The 15,464-nt window shown below is 45.0% G+C and overlaps 1 pseudogene; it reads right to left on the bottom strand.

The window, feature by feature from the left end:
• Positions 1 to 15,464, bottom strand: part of LOC115127939 (membrane-associated guanylate kinase, WW and PDZ domain-containing protein 3-like) — a 157,705-nt pseudogene that overhangs the window by 62,038 nt on the left and 80,203 nt on the right.

The raw sequence follows: 15,464 nt of genomic DNA, 5'->3' as shown, positions 1-15,464 counted from the left end.
AGGATTAGGATTAGGTGTAGATGGGAAGGGTATACCACTATAAAGCAGGATTAGGATTAGGTGTAGATGGGAAGGGTATACCACTATAAAGCAGGATTAGGATTAGGTGTAGATGGGAAGGGTATACCACTATAAAGCAGGATTAGGTGTAGATGGGAAGGGTATACCACTATAAAGCAGGATTAGGTGTAGATGGGAAGGGTATATCACTATAAAGCAGGATTAGGATTAGGTGTAGATGGGAAGGGTATACCACTATAAAGCAGGATTAGGATTAGGTGTAGATGGGAAGGGTATACCACTACAAAGCAGGATTAGGATTAGGTGTAGATGGGAAGGGTATACCACTATAAAGCAGGATTAGGATTAGGTGTAGATGGGAAGGGTATACCACTATAAAGCAGGATTAGGATTAGGTGTAGATGGGAAGGGTATACCACTATAAAGCAGGATTAGGTGTAGATGGGAAGGGTATACCACTATAAAGCAGGATTAGGTGTAGATGGGAAGGGTATACCACTATAAAGCAGGATTAGGATTAGGTGTAGATGGGAAGGGTATACCACCATAAAGCAGGATTAGGATTAGGTGTAGATGGGAAGGGTATACCACTATAAAGCAGGATTAGGTGTAGATGGGAAGGGTATACCACTATAAAGCAGGATTAGGATTAGGTGTAGATGGGAAGGGTATACAACTACAAAGCAGGATTAGGATTAGGTGTAGATGGGAAGGGTATACCACTACAAAGCAGGATTAGGATTAGGTGTAGATGGGAAGGGTATACCACTATAAAGCAGGATTAGGATTAGGTGTAGATGGGAAGGGTATACCACTACAAAACAGGATTAGGATTAGGTGTAGATGGGAAGGGTATACCACTATAAAGCAGGATTAGGATTAGGTGTAGATGGGAAGGGTATACCACTATAAAGCAGGATTAGGTATAGATGGGAAGGGTATACCACTATAAAGCAGGATTAGGTATAGATGGGAAGGGTATACCACTATAAAGCAGGATTAGGATTAGGTGTAGATGGGAAGGGTATACCACTACAAAGCAGGATCAAGGAATTAGCCAGCGAATTTACCTAAATATTCTGAAACAATGTTTTATTTTTAAAAGAAAAGCTTGAAATTGGCATGGTCTAATTGGTCTAATTGGTCTAATTGGTCTAATTGACTCAACAACCAAAAACACATACAGGTATCTAAATGTAGATTTCTTAATGAATCAGGAAAAAAAAATGGAATACTGAAAAACTATATGAACACATGTAAAGTGTTCGTCCCACGTTTCATGAGCTGCAATTCAAACATACAATCTACCCCTCTGCCCATTCATGTGAAATTCCAGAGATTAGGGCCCAATGAATTGATTTTAATTGACAGATTTCCTTAGACGAACTGTAACTCTTGCTGTGAAATTGTTGAAATTGTTGAGTTTCTATTTCTGCTCTGTGTATTTATACCCTTCTGGAGATTATGTTCAGGAGAAACAACTCCCTTCAAATTTTCAACTCCCTTCAAATCTTCAACTCCCTTCAAAGCTTCAACCCCCTTCAAATCTTCAACTCCCTTCAAATTTTCAACCCCCTTCAAATCTTCAACCCCCTTCAAATCTTCAACTCCCTTCAAATCTTCAACCCCCTTCAAATCTTCAACCCCCTTCAAATCTTCAACTCCCTTCAAATCTTCAACCCCCTTCAAATCTTCAACCCCCTTCAAATCTTCAACTCCCTTCAAATCTTCAACCCCCTTCAAATCTTCAACCCCCTTCAAATCTTCAACCCCCTTCAAATCTTCAACCCCCTTCAAATCTTCAACTCCCTTCAAATCTTCATCCCCCTTCAAATCTTCAACCCCCTTCAAATCTTCAACCCCCTTCAAATCTTCAACTCCCTTCAAATGTTCAACCCCCTTCAAATCTTCAACCCCCTTCAAATCTTCAACTCTCTTTACATTTTCAACTCCCTTCAAAACTTCAATCCCCTTCACATTTTCAACTCTCTTCAAGTCCTACATGTGTTAGTCCTACATGTGTCTACCCTACATGTGTCTATCCTACATGTGTTAGTCCTACATGTGTTAATCCTACCTGTGTCTATCCTACATGTGTCTATCCTACCTGTGTCTATCCTACATGTGTTAATCCTACATGTGTCTATCCTACCTGTGTCTATCCTACATGTGTCTATCCTACATGTGTCTATCCTACCTGTGTCTATCCTACATGTGTTAATCCTACATGTGTCTATCCTACCTGTGTCTATACTACATGTGTTAATCCTACCTGTGTCTATCCTACCTGGGTCTATCCTACCTGTGTTAATCCTGCATGTGTTAATCCTACCTGTGTTAATCCTACCTGTGTTAATCCTACCTGTGTTAAACCTACCTGTGTTAATCCTACCTGTGTAAATCCTACCTGTGTTAATTCTACCTGTGTTAATCCTACCTGTACAAATCCTACCTGTGTAAAACCTACCTGTGCACATCCTACCTGTGTTAAACCTACCTGTGTTAGTCCTAACTGTGTTAATGCTACCTGTGTTAACGCTACCTGTGTTAAATCTACCTGTGTTAATCCAGCTGTGTTAATCCCACCTGTGTTAATGCTACCTGTGTTAATGCTACCTGTGTTAATCCAGCTGTGTTAATCCTACCTGTGTTAATCCTACCTGTGTTAATGCTACCTGTGTTAATCCTACCTGTGTTAATCCTACCTGTGTTAATCCTACCTGTGTTAATGCTACCTGTGTTAATGCTACCTGTGTTAATCCTACCTGTGTTAATCCTACCTGTGTTAATCCTACCTGTGTTAATCCTACCTGTGTTAATGCTACCTGTGTTAATGCTACCTGTGTTAATTCTACCTGTGTTAATGCTACCTGTGTTAATTCTACCTGTGTTAATGCTACCTGTGTTAATCCTACCTGTGTTAATCCTACCTGTGTTAATGCTACCTGTGTTAATCCTACCTGTGTTAATTCTACCTGTGTTAATGTTACCTGTGTTAATGCTACCTGTGTTAATCCTACCTGTGTTAATCCTACCTGTGTTAATGCTACCTGTGTTAATGCTACCTGTGTTAATGCTACCTGTGTTAATGCTACCTGTGTTAATCCTACCTGTGTTAATGCTACCTGTGTTAATCCTACCTGTGTTAATTCTACCTGTGTTAATGTTACCTGTGTTAATGCTACCTGTGTTAATCCTACCTGTGTTAATGCTACCTGTGTTAATGCTACCTGTGTTAATGCTACCTGTGTTGAGAGCGGGTGGTCCTCCTGGTGTCACGCTGTAGACCTGGAGAAACTCTCTCCGCCTGCTTCCTCCCACTATGTTGAAGCCGAACCCCTGCAGCCCTTTAGACAGACGGGTATGGATGGAGTAACCCTTCAGCTCTGCTGGCTGGTCCGTGAAAGCAGGTACTGGCAGGGGACAGGGACACAGACCATTAGTTTCCTGTTGTAAGGATCCTACCTCCGCCTAGTATTTATTTGTCTTTTATTTACCCAGGGCTAGTCTCATTGTAGTCAAATCAGTCCTGGTTTCTCCAGACGTCTTTCACATATATCTATGATAGACTGTCTATGTGTATTAACATATATCTATGATAGACTGTCCATGTCTATTCACATATATCTATGATAGACTGTCTATGTGTATTCACATATATCTATGATAGACTGTCTATGTGTATTCACATATATCTATGATAGACTGTCTATGTGTATTCACATATATCTATGATAGACTGTCTATGTGTATTCACATATATCTATGATAGACTGTCTATGTGTATTCACATATATCTATGATAGACTGTCTATGTGTATTCACATATATCTATGATAGACTGTCCATGTGTATTCACATATATCTATGATAGACTGTCTATGTGTATTCACATATATCTATGATAGACTGTCTATGTGTATTCACATATATCTATGATAGACTGTCCAAGTGTATTCACATATATCTATGATAGACTGTCTATGTGTATTCACATATATCTATGATAGACTGTCTATGTGTATTCACATATATCTATGATAGACTGTCCATGTGTATTCACATATATCTATGATAGACTGTCTACGTCTCTCACATATATCTATGGTAGACTGTCCATGTCTATTCACATATATCTATGATAGACTGTCTATGTCTATTCACATATATATATGATAGACTGTCCATGTCTATTCACATATATCTATGATAGACTGTCCATGTGTATTCACATAACAGACAAGACAGAGCTACCGCACGGCGGCTGTCTCTGAACAGGTTTAACAACTGATTCTCTGGCGCCCTCTGCAGTTCAATGATGAAAATATGTAGTCTCATGACTAACAGACATATTTTTACGACAATATGAAAATATATCTCTAATTCACGACTCCATTTCAGTAGAACTGAATGCTGTCTCGGTGTTAGACAACACACGACAAAACATGAGAGAGACGAAGGGAGATGAGAGACAGTATGGGAGGGGATGAGAAGGAGGGAGATATAGGGGGAGAGAGAGGGGTAGGAGGGAGAGGATGGGGGAGAGAGGGGGTAGGAGGGAGATATAGGGGGAGAGAGAGGGGGTAGGAGGGAGAGGATGGGGGAGAGAGAGGGGGTAGGAGGGAGATGATGGAGGAGAGAGAGGGGGTAGGAGGGAGATATAGGGGGAGAGTGTCACGGTTCATGAATCCACTGCCTCCTTTTCCTTTTCTCTCTCTCTCTCTCTCTCCCGTGTTTGTGTGGGCGTGGTTCCCAATCTCGGCCTGATTGTCTGCGCCAGCTGGAATCACTTATCTTCCCTTTATATGTTCTGTAACCAGTGTTTCTTGTTGTCAGATCGTTGTTACTTCCCTGAGGTTGTGTCGTGTGTCCGTACTCTTCTCTCGCCGCCCTTGTGTGGATTATCTGCTGTGCTCCTTCCTACCCATCCGGACACTCTCCCCTGGGTTTCTCAGCACGCTCACATAGGAGGATGCGCCCTAGTCCCTGGGTCGGATTCCGTCTGAGTACAGTCTGTCTGTCCTGTTGCTGCTGTAACCTGTATTCATTAAACCATCGTTGCTTGCATCTTGCATCCGCCTCTGTATTGTTACAGAGAGAGAGGGGGTAGGAGGGAGATATAGGGGGAGAGAGAGGGGGTAGGAGGGAGAGGATGGGGAGAGAGAGGGGGGGTAGGAGGGAGATATAGGGGAGAGAGGGGGTAGGAGGGAGAGGATGGGGGAGAGAGAGGGGGTAGGAGGGAGAGGATGGAGGAGAGAGAGGGGGTAGGAGGGAGATATAGGGGTAGGAGGGAGAGGATGGAGGAGAGAGAGGGGGTAGGAGGGAGATATAGGGGGAGAGAGAGGGTGTAGGAGGGAGAGGATGGAGGAGAGAGAGGGGGTAGGAGGGAGATATAGGGGGTAGGAGGGAGAGGATGGGGAGTATGGGGAAACAGGAGGATAAGGTAGGTAGACTCACTGTCTGTCTCGCTGAGGATCTCCCTGCTCTGATCTCTGGGGTCCAGCCAGCTGGTTGTCTTAGAGATGTGACTGAGGGGAGGAAGAGATCACCCCCTCCACCATCATCATCATTATCACCACCAACCTAATCATCATAAGCTCTACACTCTCCAACCACTCTATGTAGTAAAGTTATATTCTCTCTAAACTCTATGTAGTATAACTCTCCTCTCTCTATGTAGTATAACTCTCTCTCTCTCCTCTCTCCTCTCTCTCTCTCCTGTCTCTACTCTATGTAGTAAGCCTCTCCTGAGTTACTGAAGGCCAGCTCCCAGTTCTCTTTCTCTCCTGTCTCTACTCTATGTAGTATAACTCTCCTCTCTCTATGTAGTATAACTCTCTCTCTCTCTATGTAGTATAACTCTCTCTCTCTCCTCTCTCCTCTCTCCTGTCTCTACTCTATGTAGTAAGCCTCTCCTGAGTTACTGAAGGCTAGCTCCCAGTTCTCTTTCTCTCCTGTCTCTACTCTATGTAGTATAACTCTCCTCTCTCTATGTAGTATAACTCTCCTCTCTCTATGTAGTATAACTCTCCTCTCTCTATGTAGTATAACTCTCCTCTCTCTATGTAGTATAACTCTCTCTCTCTCCTCTCTCCTCTCTCCTGTCTCTACTCTATGTAGTAAGCCTCTCCTGAGTTACTGAAGGCCAGCTCCCAGTTCTCTTTCTCTCCTGTCTCTACTCTATGTAGTATAACTCTCCTCTCTCTATGTAGTATAACTGTCTCTCTCTCCTCTCTCCTCTCTCTCTCTCCTGTCTCTACTCTATGTAGTAAGCCTCTCCTGAGTTACTGAAGGCCAGCTCCCAGTCCTCTCTCTCTCCTGTCTCTACTCACTCTATGTAGTAAGCCTCTCCTGAGTTACTGAAGGCCAGCTCCCAGTCCTCTCTCTCTCCTGTCTCTACTCACTCTATGCCTCTCCTGAGTTACTGCCAGCTCCCAGTCCTCTCCTCTCCCTGTCTCTACTCACTCTATGTAAGCCTCTCCTGAGTTACTGAAGGCCAGTCTCCCAGTCCTCTCTGAGTTACTGAAGGCCAGCTCCCAGTCCTGTCTCTACTCACTCTATGTAGTAAGCCTCTCCTGAGTTACTGAAGGCCAGCTCCCAGTCCTCTCTCTCTCCTGTCTCTACTCACTCTATGTAGTAAGCCTCTCCTGAGTTACTGAAGGCCAGCTCCCAGTCCTCTCTCTCTCCTGTCTCTAGTTACTCAGCTCTATGTAGTAAGCCTCTCCTGAGTTACTGAAGGCCAGCTCCCAGTCCTCTCTCTCTCCTGTCTCTACTCTATGTAGTAAGCCTCTCCTGAGTTACTGAAGGCCAGCTCCCAGTCCTCTCTCTCTCCTGTCTCTACTCTATGTAGTAAGCCTCTCCTGAGTTACTGAAGGCCAGCTCCCAGTTCTCTCTCTCTCCTGTCTCTACTCACTCTATGTAGTAAACCTCTCCTGAGTTACTGAAGGCCAGCTCCCAGTCCTCTCTCTCTCCTGTCTCTACTCACTCTATGTAGTAAGCCTCTCCTGAGTTACTGAAGGCCAGCTCCCAGTCCTCTCTCTCTCCTGTCTCTACTCACTCTATGTAGTAAGCCTCTCCTGAGTTACTGAAGGCCAGCTCCCAGTCCTCTCTCTCTCCTGTCTCTACTCACTCTATGTAGTAAGCCTCTCCTGAGTTACTGAAGGCCAGCTCCCAGTTCTCTGGCAGTGTCACTCCACCTCGTGTGGCGATGCCGCTCCCTCCGTTCTCCTCTCCGACGCCATCCCTGCCTTCCCACGATTGGCTAAGAGATTTGGCTGTGGGCGGGGCACTGCTGGCACCTACTGACCCCTGTCTAAGACAAAACACACACACACACACAGCCTTGAAATAGCCTTTTATCTCTGGCCGCTGTAAGCTCCAATCAAGGGCCCAGATGTAAACAGATGTCTGTCTTTAGTCAATGTTTATCCCAAATTTCAGCCTATTCCCAAATTAGGGGAATACTTTTAATCAGAGCCCTATGGGTCCTAAATAGTACACTACTTTTAACCAGAGCCCTATGGGTCCTGTATAGTGCACTACATTTAATCAGATTCCTATGGGTCCTGTATAGTGCACTACATTTAACCAGAGCCCTATGGGTCCTGTATAGTGCACTACATTTAACCAGAGCCCTATGGGTCCTATATAGTGCACTACATTTAACCAGATCCCTATGGGTCCTATATAGTGCACTACATTTAACCAGAGCCCTATGGGTCCTGTATAGTGCACTACATTTAATCAGAGCCCTATGGGTCCTGTATAGTGCACTACATTTAACCAGATCCCTATGGGTCCTATATAGTGCACTACATTTAATCAGAGCCCTATGGGTCCTGTATAGTGCACTACATTTAACCAGAGCCCTATGGGTCCTGTATAGTGCACTACATTTAACCAGAGCCCTATGGGTCCTATATAGTGCACTACATTTAATCAGAGCCCTATGGGTCCTATATAGTGCACTACTTTTAATCAGAGTCCTATGGGTCCTGTAGTGCACTACATTTAACCAGATCCCTATGGGTCCTGTATAGTGCACTACTTTTAATCAGAGCCCTATGGGTCCTGTATAGTGCACTACTTTTAATCAGAGTCCTATGGGTCCAGTAGTCCTCTCTCTCTCCTGTCTCTACTACATTTAACCAGATCCCTATGGGTCCTGTATAGTGCACTACATTTAACCAGATCCCTATGGGTCCTGTATAGTGCACTACTTTTAATCAGAGCCCTATGGGTCCTGTATAGTGCACTACTTTTAATCAGAGTCCTATGGGTCCTGTAGTGCACTACATTTAACCAGAGCCCTATGGGTCCTGTATAGTGCACTACTTTTACCCAGATCCCTATGGGTCCTATATAGTGCACTACATTTAACCAGAGCCCTATGGGTCCTCTATAGTGCACTACTTTTACCCAGATCCCAGATCTCTATGGGTCCTGTATAGTGCACTACATTTAATCAGAGTCCTATGGGTCCTATATAGTGCACTACTTTTAATCAGAGCCCTATGGGTCCTATATAGTGCACTACTTTTAATCAGAGTCCTATGGGTCCTATATAGTGCACTACTTTTACCCAGAGCCCTATGGGTCCTATATAGTGCACTACTTTTACCCAGATCCCTATAGGTCCTGGTGAAAAGTAGTTCACTATATAGGGAACAGGCTGACATTTGTGACGTAGGCTCAGTCTTTATCCTAAGGATTAGATCCCTTCCCATGTCTCAACTCTGCTCTTGGTCTGAATATCACATCCTCAGTGTCCTGTTCACGACGATGGGAGAAGAGGAGGAACCTGAACCTGTCTAATAAACTATGTTTATGTCCGGTCTCTGTTTCAGATTCTTTTTGCTGCTCGCCTACCGAGCATGATTTCCAGCTCCCAGTCGTCGTGAGTTCCTTTAAGATTTTCTTCAAAGACAGAATTTGAGACATTGTCAGGGAGACGGGCAGGGACTCTGTGGTCCTGACTTTAGGAGGAATCTTGCCAACGGTAGTCCAGATAGGATAGCCTAGTGGTTAGAGTGTAGAGGTGGCAGGTAGCCTAGTGGTTAGAGTGTAGAGGTGGCAGGGTAGCCTAGTGGTTAGAGTGTAGAGGCGGCAGGGTAGCCTAGTGGTTAGAGTGTAGAGGTGGCAGGTAGCCTAGTGGTTAGAGTGTAGAGGCGGCAGGGTAGCCTAGTGGTTAGAGCGTTGGACTAGTAACCGAAAGGTTGCAAGATTGAATCCCCGAGCTGACAAGGTAAAGATCTGTCGTTCTGCCCCTGAACAAGGCAGTTAACCCACTGTTCCTAGGCCGTCATTGAAAATAAGAATTTGTTCTTAATGGACTTGCCTAGTTAAATAAAAGAATAAATACAAATATGACCAATGCCTGGATTAGGACCTCCTTCCTGTGTGTGGAAAAGTCATACTCTATGGGATGTCCTGCTTCCTGTGTGTGGAAAAGTCATACTCTATGGATGTTCTGCTTCCTGTGTGAGGAAAAGTCATACTCTATGGATGTCCTGCTTCCTGTGTGAGGAAAAGTCATACTCTATGGGATGTCCTGCTTCCTGTGTGAGGAAAAGTCATACTCTATGGATGTCCTGCTTCCTGTGTGTGGAAAAGTCATACTCTATGGATGTTCTGCTTCCTGTGTGTGGAAAAGTCATACTCTATGGATGTTCTGCTTCCTGTGTGAGGAAAAGTCATACTCTATGGATGTTCTGCTTCCTGTGTGTGGAAAAGTCATACTCTATGGATGTTCTGCTTCCTGTGTGTGGAAAAGTCATACTCTATGGATGTTCTGCTTCCTGTGTGAGGAAAAGTCATACTCTATGGATGTTCTGCTTCCTGTGTGTGGAAAAGTCATACTCTATGGATGTTCTGCTTCCTGTGTGAGGTATGGTTGTTGTTTGCACAGAACGACAGGGTGTTGTCCAGGGTCACGCCAAGTTTCTTTGCACACTGGGAGGGGGACACCGTGTAGTTGTCAACCGAGATTGAGTGGTCTTGGACTGGGCAGGCCTTCCCTGGGTGGAAGAGCAGCTCCTTTTTGTTGAGGTTGAGGTGGTGGGCCAACATCCAAGCTGAGATATCTGACAGGCACACAGAGATGCATAGGAGAGACCATGGGAGGATATGACGGAGCTGAGTGACTTGGTCTATAGAGAGTAGAGGAGAGGTCCATCCTCATAGCAGTGATAGGAGAGACCATGAGAGGATATGACGGAGCTGAGTGACTTGGTGTAGAGAGAGAAGAGGAGAGGTCCATCCTCATAGCAGTGATAGGAGAGACCATGTGAGGATATGACGGAGCTGACTGACTTGGTGTAGAGAGAGGAGAGGAGAGACCATGTGAAGATATGACAAGTGACTTGGTCTATAGAGAGAAGAGGAGAGCGGGACGCCAGCAGTGATAGGAGAGGTACAGATACTATCCACGCCACCAGGAGTGACAGTACGTGGTACAGATACTATCCACGCCACCAGGAGTGTGCTGAGTCTGAGACACCCAGCCCTGAGAGGGTGGAGAGGAGGATCTGATAGAGCCTGAGACACCCAGCCCTAAGAGGGTGGAGAGGAGGATCTGATAGAGCCTCAGACACCCAGCCCTGAGAGGGTGGAGATGATAGAGCCTGAGACACCCAGCCCTGAGAGGGTGGAGAGGAGGATCTGATAGAGCCTGAGACACCCAGCCCTGAGAGGGTGGAGAGGAGGATCTGATAGAGTCTGAGACACCCAGCCCTGAGAGGGTGGAGAGGAGGATCTGATGGTTCACGGTGTTGAAGGCAGCAGATAGATCTAGGAGGATGAGAACAGAGGAGAGAGAGTCCGATTTGGCAGAACGGAGATCCTCTCTGACACAGAGAAAAGCAGTCTTGGTTGAGTGACTCGTCTTGAAGACTGACTTGTTAGGGTCAAGAAGATCATTCTGAGACAGATCGTGAGAAAGTTTGTCAGAGAGAGCACGCCGAAGTGTTTTGGAAATCAAAGAAAGGTTGTTTTTGATGTCAGCGGGCTCGGGTTTCTTGAGGAAGGGAGCGACCCTGGCCAACTTGAAGTCAGAGGGGACTCAGCCAGGGGTCAGGGATGAGTTGATAAGGGAAGTGAAGAATGGGAGAGGGTCTGGAGAAGGGAGGAGGGGATGGGGTCGAGCGGGCAGGTTGTTGGGCGGCCCGACCTCACTATTTGCTGGATGTATTCTGGAGAGAGAGGCGTAGGGTAGTTCTGTGTGAGTGGGACCAGTGGGTTCAGTAGGCTGAGTGAATGAGGAGATTTAGATAGAAAACGTCTTTAGCAGTAGATACAGAGGAAGAGGAGGGAGAGAGGAGGGAGCGAGGAGGAAGCGAGGAGGGAGCGAGGAGGGAGAGAGGAGGGAGAGAGGAGGGAGTGAGGAAGGAGAGAGGAGGAAGAGAGGAGGGAGTGGAAGGTGGAGCTGCTGGGAGGAAAGGGGACAGTGAGAGTCAAGGGAGTCAAAGGGAGGAGAGTTGGGTCAAAGAGGCAGAATCGGGAGACAGGAGGGAGATGAATTTAACAGAAGGAAGAGATGATAGGACAGAAGAGGAGAGAGTAGTGGGAGAGAGAGAGAGAGACAGACAGACAGACAGACAGACATAGCGAGAGACAGACCGAGAGAGAGAGAGAGACAGAAAGAGACAGAGACAGAGAGAGAGAGCGACAGAGACAGAGACACAGACAGAGACAGAGACAGAGAGACAGAGACAGAGAGACAGAGAGAGAGAGAGAGAGAGAGAGAGAGAGAGAGACAGAGAGAGAGAGACAGAGAGACAGAGAGAGAGAGAGAGAGGGTCTGCTATACAAACTGATGGAAAGTGGTGTTGGGGGTAAAACATACGACATTATAAAATCCATGTACACAAACAACAAGTGTGCGGTTAAAATTGGCAAAAAACACACACATTTCTTCACACAGGGTCGTGGGGTTAGACAGGGATGCAGCTTAAGCCCCACCCTCTTCAACATATATATCAACGAATTGGCACGGGCACTAGAAAAGTCTGCAGCACCCGGCCTCCCACTGCTAGAATCCGAAGTCAAATGTCTGCTGTTTGCTGATGATCTGGTGCTTCTGTCACCAACCAAGGAGGGCCTGACAGCAGCACCTAGATTTTCTGCACAGATTCTGTCAGACCTGGGCCCTGACAGTAAATCTCAGTAAGACCAAAATAATGGTGTCCCAAAAAGGTCCAGTCACCAGGACCACAAATACAAATTCCATCTAGACACTGTTGCCCTAGAGCACACAAAAATCTATACATACCTTGGCCTAAACATCAGCGCCACAGGTAACTTCCACAAAGCTGTGAACGATCTGAGAGACAAGGCAAGAAGGGCATTCTATGCCATCAAAGAAACATAAATTTCAACATACCAAGGGTGGAGGGATTTGGCTAAAAATACTTGAATCAGTCATAGAGCCCATTGCCCTTTATGGTTGTGAGGTCTGGGGTCCGCTCACCAACCAAGACTTCACAAAATGGGACAAACACCAAATTGAGACTCTGCACGCAGAGAGGGTGCAAAAATATCCTCCGTGTACAACGTAAAACACCAAATAATGCATGCAGAGCAGAATTAGGCCGATACCCACTAATTATCAAAATCCAGAAAAGAGCCGTTAATTTCTACAACCACCTAAAAGGAAGCGATTCACAAACCTTCCATAACAAAGCCATCACCTACAGAGAGAGGAGGATCTGAACCTGGAGAAGAGTCCCTAAGCAAGCTGGTCCTGGGGCTCTGTTCCAAACACAAACACACCCTACAGAGCCCCAGGACAACAGCACAATTAGACCCTGAACCAAATCATGAGAAAACAAAAGATAATTACTTAACACATTGGAAAGAATTAACAAAAAACAGAGCAAACTAGAATGCTATTTGGCCCTACACAGAGAGTACACAGCGGCAGAATACCTGACCACTGTGACTGACCCAAAATTAAGGAAAGCTTTGACTATGGACAGACTCAGTGAGCATAGCCTTGCTATTGAGAAAGGCCTGAATGTAGGCAGACATGGCTCTCAAGAGAAGACAGGCTATGTGCTCACTGCCCACAAAATGAGGTGGAAACTGAGCTGCACTTCCTAACCTCCTGCCCAATGTATGACCATATTAGAGAGACATATTTACCCCAGATTACACAGATCCACAAAGAATTCGAAAACAAATCCATTTTGAAAAACTCCCATATCTTTTGGGTGAAATTCCACAGTGTGCCATCACAGCAGCAATATTTGTGACCTGTTGCCACGAGAAAGAGGGCAACCAGTGAAGAACAAACACCATTGTAAATACAACCCATATTTATGCTTATTCATTTTATCTTGTGTCCTTTAACTATTTGTACATTGTATATATATATATAATATGACATTTGTAATGTCTTTACTGTTTTGAAACTTCTGTATGTGTAATGTTTACTGTTAATTTTTGTTGTTTTTCACTTTATATATTCACTTTGTATGTTGTCTACCTCACTTGCTTTGGCAATGTTAACACATGTTTCCCATGCCAATAAAGCCCTTGAATTGAATTGAATTGAGAGAGAGAGAGAGACAGAGACAGAGACAGAGACAGAGAGAGACAGAGAGAGAGAGAGAGAGAGAGGGATAGACAGAGAGAGAGAGAGAGAGAGAGAGAGGGGAGACACAGAGAGACAGAGAGAGACAGAGACAGAGAGAGACAGAGACAGAGACAGAGAGAGAGAGAGACAGAGAGACAGAGAGAGAGAGAGAGAGACAGAGAGAGACAGAGAGAGAGACAGAGAGAGAGAGAGAGAGAGAGAGAGAGAGAGAGAGAGAGACAGACAGAGAGAGAGAGACAGAGAGACAGAGAGAGAGAGAGAGAGGGTCTGCTATACAAACTGATGGAAAGTGGTGTTGGGGGTAAAACATACGACATTATAAAATCCATGTACACAAACAACAAGTGTGCGGTTAAAATTGGCAAAAAACACACACATTTCTTCACACAGGGTCGTGGGGTTAGACAGGGATGCAGCTTAAGCCCCACCCTCTTCAACATATATATCAACGAATTGGCACGGGCACTAGAAAAGTCTGCAGCACCCGGCCTCCCACTGCTAGAATCCGAAGTCAAATGTCTGCTGTTTGCTGATGATCTGGTGCTTCTGTCACCAACCAAGGAGGGCCTACAGCAGCACCTAGATTTTCTGCACAGATTCTGTCAGACCTGGGCCCTGACAGTAAATCTCAGTAAGACCAAAATAATGGTGTCCCAAAAAAGGTCCAGTCACCAGGACCACAAATACAAATTCCATCTAGACACTGTTGCCCTAGAGCACACAAAAAACTATACATACCTTGGCCTAAACATCAGCGCCACAGGTAACTTCCACAAAGCTGTGAACGATCTGAGAGACAAGGCAAGAAGGGCATTCTATGCCATCAAAAGAAACATAAATTTCAACATACCAATTAGGATTTGGCTAAAAATACTTGAATCAGTCATAGAGCCCATTGCCCTTTATGGTTGTGAGGTCTGGGGTCCGCTCACCAACCAAGACTTCACAAAATGGGACAAACACCAAATTGAGACTCTGCACGCAGAATTCTGCAAAAATATCCTCCGTGTACAACGTAAAACACCAAATAATGCATGCAGAGCAGAATTAGGCCGATACCCACTAATTATCAAAATCCAGAAAAGAGCCGTTAATTTCTACAACCACCTAAAAGGAAGCGATTCACAAACCTTCCATAACAAAGCCATCACCTACAGAGAGACGAACCTGGAGAAGAGTCCCCTAAGCAAGCTGGTCCTGGGGCTCTGTTCACAAACACAAACACACCCTACAGAGCCCCAGGACAACAGCACAATTAGACCCAACCAAATCATGAGAAAACAAAAAGATAATTACTTAACACATTGGAAAGAATTAACAAAAAAACAGAGCAAACTAGAATGCTATTTGGCCCTACACAGAGAGTACACAGCGGCAGAATACCTGACCACTGTGACTGACCCAAAATTAAGGAAAGCTTTGACTATGTACAGACTCAGTGAGCATAGCCTTGCTATTGAGAAAGGCCGCCGTAGGCAGACATGGCTCTCAAGAGAAGACAGGCTATGTGCTCACTGCCCACAAAATGAGGTGGAAACTGAGCTGCACTTCCTAACCTCCTGCCCAATGTATGACCATATTAGAGAGACATATTTACCCCAGATTACACAGATCCACAAAGAATTCGAAAACAAATCCATTTTTGAAAAACTCCCATATCTTTTGGGTGAAATTCCACAGTGTGCCATCACAGCAGCAATATTTGTGACCTGTTGCCACGAGAAAAGGGCAACCAGTGAAGAACAAACACCATTGTAAATACAACCCATATTTATGCTTATTCATTTTATCTTGTGTCCTTTAACTATTTGTACATTGTATATATATATATATAATATGACATTTGTAA

This window comes from Oncorhynchus nerka, linkage group LG20, assembly GCF_034236695.1.
Source record: "Oncorhynchus nerka isolate Pitt River linkage group LG20, Oner_Uvic_2.0, whole genome shotgun sequence".
Taxonomy (NCBI): domain Eukaryota; kingdom Metazoa; phylum Chordata; class Actinopteri; order Salmoniformes; family Salmonidae; genus Oncorhynchus; species Oncorhynchus nerka.
This window is presented reverse-complemented; position numbering and strand designations above follow the sequence as displayed.